Genomic DNA, 9,629 nt, shown 5'->3' on the forward strand with positions numbered 1-9,629 from the left:
CTTAGTTATCTTGACCTCAAACACATTGTTGACAATGGTAACAAGTGACATCTGAGAAGTGACACTGCAAGGCAGACTCAAAGACTCATAAGCATGGCAGCCTGGGGCCAGCCAGTTAAGGGGAAAAGAGCTCCATATACCTCAAGAGAACCTAAGATCACCATTGTATTGTATTTCCTCATTTATTCACTAACACATTTATTCAAAAAATGTTATGCATAGTGAGCTTTTCCTCTGGTCATTGTGCTGGCTAGAACCTAAAGAAGTAAGAATATTAATTAGAGTTTGAAATTTGGCACACTAACATGTGTAATAGCAATGATGTTCTTAACAGTCCATTTACAAAAGAGTTAAGTCAGCTAAAATATTCATGCGAAATGCTTAAGAATTTTGCCTAAGTTTAAAGGGTAAATTTTCAGGTATTAGGAAACTGCAGCAATTGAGAATAACTCATTCCATGGTGTTCTCAGATGGCTTAAGTATTATTAGCATGTCTCAATTTCCAGTGCAGGAGCCTCCACATTTCAGAGGGAAGGAGGAAAGAAATTGTATGGATTGTTTCATTAAAAAGTAAAATGGTTTACAAGTTAATTGAAAGATAAAATAAAGAACTAGATTGTTTTAAAAAGAGGGGGGGAAGAGAAATCAAATTTATATCCTATTTGAGGCATTAAAAGAAGAAAAATAAAATTGTATTCTTCTAAAGTAATTCCTTAAATCTTCTGCTGAAAATGAAAAATACAGAATATAGTAACAACTGCTTTACTTTCTACTTTCTTAGTGGTATTTAAAAACCCAATTAGTTATTTTTAGAAATGAGGAAGTTTTAATCTGCCAGATGAGGGTCTGCTGCAGGTGGTGTTTACTGCTTTGAGACAGCAAAGAACCAGGAGCTCTTCTCTAAGTAAACATTAACCTGGCTGAATGGATCTAAAGCATGCCTAATGTTAAGAAAAAATACAGCCCAGTTAAGCAGCCATGAAAGAGACAAGTCGCGTAGAAAAGACAGATTCAACTATATAATAAAAATTCAAGCAATTCCAGTTCAAGATGATGAATTCTTTCTTTTTTCTCTTCAAAGACTCTTAAGTGGCATTTAAAAAATAATGAGATAACCCATGCAAAGAGAATATAAGAGCACCATCAAGGAATAAACACTTTTAACATATTCTTAGAAGCTGGATAATTGATGCAAAAGTGGTAAATCATGAATTGGGATGAAGGAAATCAAAACCAGAAGTATGTCAGGAAGGGTATAAAGCTCAGGAAGATCTACCTACTGTGAAAAATTCCAAGGAAGTTAGGGGCATGTAAATACCAGATACCAAGGAGAGGAACAGTGATACATGGGGCTGAAAAGAGTAAAGTACGTCATCCAACCAATGGAAGTTCCAGAAAGAGAGTATAGAGATAGTAGGTGAGAGAAAATTGTCAGAAATTATGATACTTTATCTGGACTAAATAATATAAGTCATCATACTGATAGAGTCCACTGAGTAACCAGCACATTGAAAATAAATTTCCACATCGAGACATAATATAATTTGACATAATATGACAAGATTTCAGAACATCAAGGTTAAAGCATATTTGCAATAGCCTCCAGAAAGGAAAAATTAAAGCAAAGTGAATCAAACTAGTTCTACCAACATTGGAAACTAGAAGACCATAGACCAAGGTCCTCAAAGTTTTGCTGGGAACTATATTCAACTTCAAATTTTATGCTCAGCTAGTTTAGCCAAAGTGCTGATACTTTGATCGGTAGATATAAGCTTAGGGTGGTGAGAGTGAGAAATCAGGGAAGTGAGGCAAAGAAAGATATGAAGCATCACTGCACAGCCACCAATTAACAATGAACTCCCCAAATCCATACTCAGCACTGTGTTGTTAACTGCATGGGTCTTTTCTGGAGGTGCTTCAAAGGGAATTGTACCTCCAAATGGTCTAAGAAAGAGAGAAAGAGGTTGTGATTTATTTTTCCAGTGCACTTTTACCTGTTTTTCACTGATCAAGATTCACTTCATGAGAATATATGCCTCCCCACCACATACACACACACACAGACACTCCTTGATTACATAATCCAGCCTCAGTGACAGGTCAAGAACTAGATCCTGTGCTCTGTGTTGGGACATTTCACCCAAGCCTGGAAGAAGAGGGGCAACCCCACACAGATGGGCTCGGACCAAGAAGGAAAGAGGGTAAATTAAAATTTACCTTCTATAACTCTTGAGAAGTCACTTGAAGCTGTATTTTTGAAAAATGAGGAAGTCATATGAAACAAATGAGGATATCAGATCCAGAAAGTAATGTCCATAACCTAAGAAAGCAGAGAAAGAAAGTTTCAGAATTACAGCTGTGCAGTTGGCTTTCAAAGCAGTTATTTCAGATAGAAGCAGGAAAGGAGTGTGCTTCAACAAGATCTCCACAAAATAAAGAAACTTGATGAAATAAGTAAAGTGACAGAAAATTTGGAAAAACTTGAGCATATGGTAGTAGCATTTGGCGAGAGTTACCAAAAAAGAATATATTGAAACATTACTCTAGGAATATTCCCTTTGAGGGGTATAGTCATGGAGAAGGAAAAATAAACCTAACACACAACTTAGATCAAAGTGAAATATATTTGTCATAATAATGTAAATGTTCATAAGTTTTATCATTTTGAATTAATTAATAGACAAATCACAGAAGACTTAGCTATGATTTAAAAATAGAACGTAAAGTTATCAACCTTGAAAATATAAAATTAAAGACACAATAGAAGGGGAAGAGTACTGACAAGACTTGAGGAAGAAAAAGGATATGCCATCTGTTTGTGTAGCTATGACTGTGGGAAATTTCATAAAAATAATTTCATATGCCCAGATGTGTCACAGAAGTAGTTGAAAGACTCCAGATCGGATAGGGAAAATGGACAGATGACACTATGTCCAAGGGCCCAACCTCTCTTGACTTGTGTAAGAATCTGGAAGTCACCCAAAATTCCATGGGTCACTGTTGGCCATAATCTTAAAAAGTCTGTTTTGAATTTTTCTTCTACATGATAGATGTGCTTAAAAGAGAAATTAAATTTTGTTGGAGAAAAATGGAGTCATACATTGTATATGCCTCATTTTGGAGGCAGCTTTGCAACTATGCTAGATGTATGCATGAATATTTAATGCAGCATTGGAAATATTCTAAATTGCTCATCGATAAGAAATTATAGTGCACCCACACTCTGGAATGTGTCTAATACAGTCATATAGTTATATGTGTGACTGTATCCACATTAAAAAAATACTGTTTACATGCTTCATCTCATTTAATCTTCACAACAATTATTATCTCTACTTTCCAGGGGAGGAAATTGAGGCATAAAGACATTGACCAATTTTCCCAATGTCATGCATCTAGGAAACAAAGAAGTTGGGAATTGAATCTGGACAGTGTGTTTCCCCCAAAACTTACACTATACCTTTATTGAATAACGATGAAGCGTCATGGCAAATGCATGGAGATGCTAAAACTCACTGGGATGGGGAGGAAGGAGTAGGAGTTTATCTCAAAAGCTGACCTTGGAAGAAAATGTTTACTTTGAACCTAGAAACCTTTAATTAGTGACAGTAATATAAAAGCATTATGATATTAAATAAACAGCTAAAAGTTGGGTGAGAATAACATGCATCTATTTTAGTAATTCCATTTACTCAACAAAATACTTAAACGCATGATCCTTAAATACAATGCAGTATGGCTTCCTGGTCTAGGGCCACTGTGAGTCCTGGAATGTCTAGGATTATCTGCATAGATTGGATGTGAGAGTTTAATGGCCATGAAAGGAGCAGAGTTGCTGAGGTATATGTTCAATCTCAAGCAGCATCCTAGGTGGAAAAGAGCCACTTCAAATGGAGAAAGCTGGATTTTTCTTACAGACTCACTCTAGCAGCTGAATGGTGTGTCATAGAGAGGAGCCTTTTGAATGTAGCACTGGGTGGCATGTCCCTTTGTCTCCTGATGCAGGATGAGAGTTTAGTTATTTGTTATCTAGTGGAGGCCAAATAAACTGGGAACCAAGAACAGAACATAGAGGACCATTGTGTTTTGAGGTCATGTGGATTTGTCTTTAACACTTGGGAAAGAAGGACACTTTCTCAACCCAGCAAGTGTCTGATATGACAGAAAAGCCCTCTGATGTCAGGTAGCAACTGCAGCCAAAGCTTCAGCCTGAAGGGATCATCTACCTCATTAGTGCAGGACACAGTTGATCACTCCCTTCTCCTTGCAAAGCTTTCTTCATTTGGTTTTCGGGACCCAACAGACACTTCTATTTTTCTTCATACTTCACTGCCTGCCCCATAATCTTTACCATCCCAGTAAATGGAAACTCCATTTGCTTAGGCCAAAGCCTTAGCCTATCCCTGATTCTTCCTTCTCTCATATACCATGTGCGATTCATTATCAAATCCTGTCAACTTTCCCTTCAAACCATTACCAGAACCTGACCCTTTGTCCCATACTTCTCACAGTACCCACAGTGGCCATGTCATTCCTCTACTCAAATCATCAGAGTTGCATCATCTCACATAATTGAGTCCCTTGTTACTAATTTGGTCTTATTTCCCATCACTCTCTGCCTTTCTCACTGAGCTCCAGCCACATTGACCACCTTGCCGTCCCTCAAACGTATAAGATTGGCCCCACCTCAAGATCTTTACATTTGTGGTTCCCCCTACCTAGAACATGTGGCTTGCTCCCTTACCTCCTTCACGTCACATCTGAAATGCCATCTTTATTAGAAGGGTCTGCTCTGGCAATCCCATCTGAAATAGAAGCCCTGCCACTATCCTGTCCTTGAATCACTCCCTGTCTCCCTCCCCTGCATTATTTTTTCTTATTACTTCTCTATAGCATTTATTATTAAATACTATCTGCACATATCTGCCTATTGTTTGCCTTTCCACTGGACCGTAAGCTTTATGACAGAAAAGTTTTGCTTATTTGTTTCCCCAGAGCCTGGAATAGTTCTGGTATGTAATAAACACGAAGTAAATATTTACTGCATCAATTACTGACGTAGCTCTGTATTGCATGTGGAAAGAGACCAGGGAAGGAGACTGGGTCTGGGGAGTTTGGGCAGAAGAGTCCTTGGAATGTCCACTGAAGAATCCAAGTAAGGCACAGCTGGGAGACCTTGAAAGAAACAAGAGAAATTAGAATTCTGGTGATTTCTCTGAGGAACAGAGTTGCTACAAACCAGAGACTGCTGCTCTTTCTCAGAGGCCTAGGAAATGTGGTTCCAGTGAGATGAGTTTAAAGTTTGACGTGTTTTAACCACTTTAACAAAAGCATTTGTTTTATAGGAAAAGCTGGAGATCTGTGACTATGCATCTTGGGTAGGAGGTCGAAATGAGCAGAGATCATTTTGAATCTTAGGGAGAGCACAAACCTCTAAGTTTATACTTCAGTGCACAATCAATGGCATCCTTCTGTCCCCTGGTGGCAGCACAGCTAAACTGCATGGGGAGATAAATTCCTTGAAGATGAGAAAGCAAAACAATTTCAAGGTAATATCTTTAACCACTTCGGGACCAGCGTCGACTATAGTCGATAGCCACAGATGAACGCGCACAGCGACTTTAGCCGACAGCTGTGATATAACTTTTCTAATTTTTCATTTATCAAAATAAAATTGTGAGCATTTAAAAATAATGTAATAAAAACATATTATGTATATGTTACCTATTCTGATTTACATTACAAGTAAAGCTGCCTGTAAAGTAGAACAAGCTTTCAGTGCTTTAAAGCTTTCCTCACCACACAAAAGCAAAACGGATTCATAGTCAATGCACAGCACAAAGCATCGTGCGGACTGTGAGTGCCGGCTGTGGGCAAGGTTCCGCGGCCGGTGAGTGCCGTACCGAAGTGGTTAAAAGCCTGTACCAACCATAAGTGTGTGTGCAATGCATGTGTGTGTTTTCTTAGGATAAAGATCTCTCAAGGTTTCTCCTCCACGAAACCTGCCCATACTTCTTGACCCTGAGTTCATCATCCCCATCAAAAGGGACCAGTTGAAAAGAAGACATTATCCTGACAGCTATGTTTTGTTGTAAAATACACCCCCTCGTCTAGGCCCCAGGTAAGCTCCTCTGGTAGCCATCTGCCAAGTGTGTTTGTATAATGGATTTCTGTTGTGGCTGGGAGGTTGGCATAGGCAGCCTCAAAGTGTTCTCCAATTCTGGGATTCTCCAGCTTTATGACGAGCCTTTCTCATTCCATTCCCTTCCTGTCTATGAGTCTGGGCATTCCTAACTTTCCCACTTCAGACTTTCACCTGCTGGAGGCATCCATATCCTTCTTGGATTATTCACTGTGCGCTTCTTATTTCTGCCTAACAACATACATTTTACTCCTCAGTTTGTGTGACTGGAAACCTTATCCCTCAAGTGCGTCCTGACCACAGTTGACTCCCTAAGCAAATGGTTTTCTTTCTTTCTTCCTTTGTTTTTTTTTTTTTTTCTGGAGGGGGGGGGTTGTATGCAGTGTGAGAATCTTTATTTAATCCTCTTTCCTAAACTTTGAAAATGCATGCAACTTACTAGAGAAGGTCAAAAAAATGGAGAATTCCAATTCTTCCTCAACTTACCCTCTGACTCTGATTCAGCACACCGAGGATGGAGCCTGGGCACTTTCACTTTAGCTAGCACTTAAGCTCTCCACACAGTAGGTGGTCTGTGTCCTACATTGGGGAAGCACTGGCCAAAGAGATAGTATACAGAAGAGGATTCTGAAGTCCCTCCTCTGACGCTGCCCTGAACCCTCAAAAGCAAAATATTGGAAAATTTTCAAATGTCAAATGTAGAATTTGGCTTGCTCATAAGATATGTCCAGTGTGCTGATTTGGAGAAGAATACAACCCAATGTTGCACAGGCTTCTGGCCTAAGCTACTGATCATTCTTGTTCTGTGTCTTTGGCTTCAGGACAATGGCCAGCTTTGACCAAGATTTCTGCATGCACCTGCTTTCTTGCTTTCCTGCTTTTTAGTGCTAGTCTTAAAGAATGGATTTTCTATTAGTGCCATTTTAGTTCTATAAAGGCTTACAGCATGTATTATGAAGAAAAGAGTACCAGAAGAGCTCCTGGGCAGATGCAAAGTGTCAATTTAGCACAGAATATCTGTTAGATCTGTAACAGGTATATACATATCTGTTTGACTTGGTTTGGGTTTTTTTACTCCATGATATTAAAGCTAAAAATGACATAATCTGTCTCCTTCATTTTATAGATCAATTAAGTATATATAAAGCTTAGAAAGTTGAAATGATTATTCCAAAATCACATAGCTAATTGGAGGTAGAGCCAAGACTAGAATGCAGGCCTTCTTATACCATGCTAAGTGCTCCTTTTGGCAGCAGAGAGGCAAAGTTATGGCCATCGATGAAGCTGAAAAAAATAAATGGTGCTCCTTATGGTTTTAGACACTTCAACAACCTTATTCAGCTCAACAAACAAGAAACCAAACCCTATGACATCTTTAGTTTTATTCTCTGCCTGGATGCCTAGACCTACCAGTCATGAGTTCCAGGGGATTCCAACTCCATGATATGTCTTACATTAATACATTTTCTTTCTACTTCCACAAAAAATTGCTGTGGTTCAGAACAGTCTTCTAGAAGAAACCCTCTTGCAAGGTCTATGCCAAGCACATGTTCCAACACCCCTCCACACACACACACACAAAAAAAAAAACCCATAATTTTATGTAAAGAGCAGGGCAGGTATGATATCCCAAGCATGCTAAAAAGAATAGGCCCAGTGTGTGTGATCTGTGATTGTTGTGCTTTTATGCCCAAATAGACTAAGACAATGGCACCCATGAAAATGTATCTAAAAATATGAGGCATTCAATCAAATAAGAAGGTATGCATTTTACCGTAAAGTAAGTTGAATATTTATTATTGGATAAGCCCAGGCACCAAATTCCATGACCTGTTTAGGGGGAGCTGTGAAGGGTGGTTGCCCATGTTTTGTCTCCTATAGAGAAGATACTGTGTTTCCCTGAAAATAAGACCTACCCATAAAATAAGCCCTAGCAGGATTTCTAAGCATTTGCACAATATAAGCCCTACCCCGAAAATAAGACCTAGTGATGGCTGTGGTTACGCAGAGTATCTGCACAACCCATGCCTTTAGTCTTGGAGTGGTAAAGAAGACGAGCAGCCCTTTTCATCTGCCCCATTGTGACAACTACTATCCCAGAGGTGACCAGAAGGGTGCGGGCAGCCCCACCAACAAGGTTGGCTCCCCCTGTCAGGTCCCAGTCATCCTGTGCGTGCTGCAAGGCTGAGGCTTTGAGGGGAAAAGAACACATCCCCTGAAAATAAGCCCTAGGGTGTCTTCTTGAGGAAAAATAAATATAAGCTCCTGTCTTATTTTTGGGGAAACATGGTACGTACCATACCAGTGGTCCTGCAAGTGTTTGTACAAAGTCCCAGCTTTAACCCTGAGACCCTCAGAAATAATTTTGAGAAGAGACACTCTTCATGAAGCAATTGGGACCATTTCTATCTAGACCTGAATTGTAGATACATCCTACATATCCAGGAATGATGTAGAGTGACATTCAGGGGGACCACAGTGAGAATTACAGGCTAGAACCTCCTGAACTACTGAGGTTAATGCATATTGTTGATGGTCATTAAATCTTGTAAGGGATGAATGTTTAAGATCCTTTTATTAAAAATGTAATTAATATGCAAAGGTCAACGTTATAGAATTACTCAACATTGAACCTATAATCCTCTTTGGTCACAAATATAGCCCACCTTCTGCATTATAAAACAAATTCCCCTTGCATAGATCCTAGCAATTCATTTTCAATTCATCTCACAAACTTTGCTTTGGTATCTGCTGTAATAACAAAGACTTCCTTTGCCATAAAAAGTCACAAATTTTTCTTCCACTTTAAAAAAACTGTTATCAAGAATAGATAACTATTTTTACTTAAACTTTGAAAAATAATCCTAAACATCCTAGGATTAATTTTAAAATGTGATGATGAATGTAGGTGGTGAAAATACATTCAGTGATTCATAATTAGTTAACACCCTACTTGAAAAGAAGAACAGTAAAGTACATTTTACTAGAGAAATCGTAATGAGATGTTGCCACCATTTAGGCAGCATGCTGGTACTTTACAAACATAAAATTACAACTTTACAAAAATCTGAGTTAGTACTTACATTTGAATACTCTAATTTTACATGCTTAAAGTCCTTCATTAAAAAAAAAATAACAGCAACAACTCAATTGCAAGTTGACAAATAGGATAAATTTCCTTGTCAAAAATAATCATTAAAAGCTAATAAATAGTTACAGAAGATATTTTTACACTGACTTCTTAAAATAAAATTTTGTGTTATATTAAAATAAAATTTTATGTTAAAATCATAAAAGGCATAAAATAGAAGCTATTAATTATGTTTTAATGGTGAATACTGGATTTTGGTTGCTATTTTAATGGTATTTATTCTGTACAATATATCTATGTGGTCCCATATCCATTTCTCTTCCCCCTATTTGGAATTTCTAAGAGTAAGCAGAATGCCATTTCTTTAACTATTGAATGATCAGTCAGAAGCAAGAG

Source organism: Microcebus murinus, chromosome X, assembly GCF_040939455.1.
Source record: "Microcebus murinus isolate Inina chromosome X, M.murinus_Inina_mat1.0, whole genome shotgun sequence".
In the NCBI taxonomy this organism is placed as follows: Eukaryota; Metazoa; Chordata; class Mammalia; order Primates; family Cheirogaleidae; genus Microcebus; species Microcebus murinus.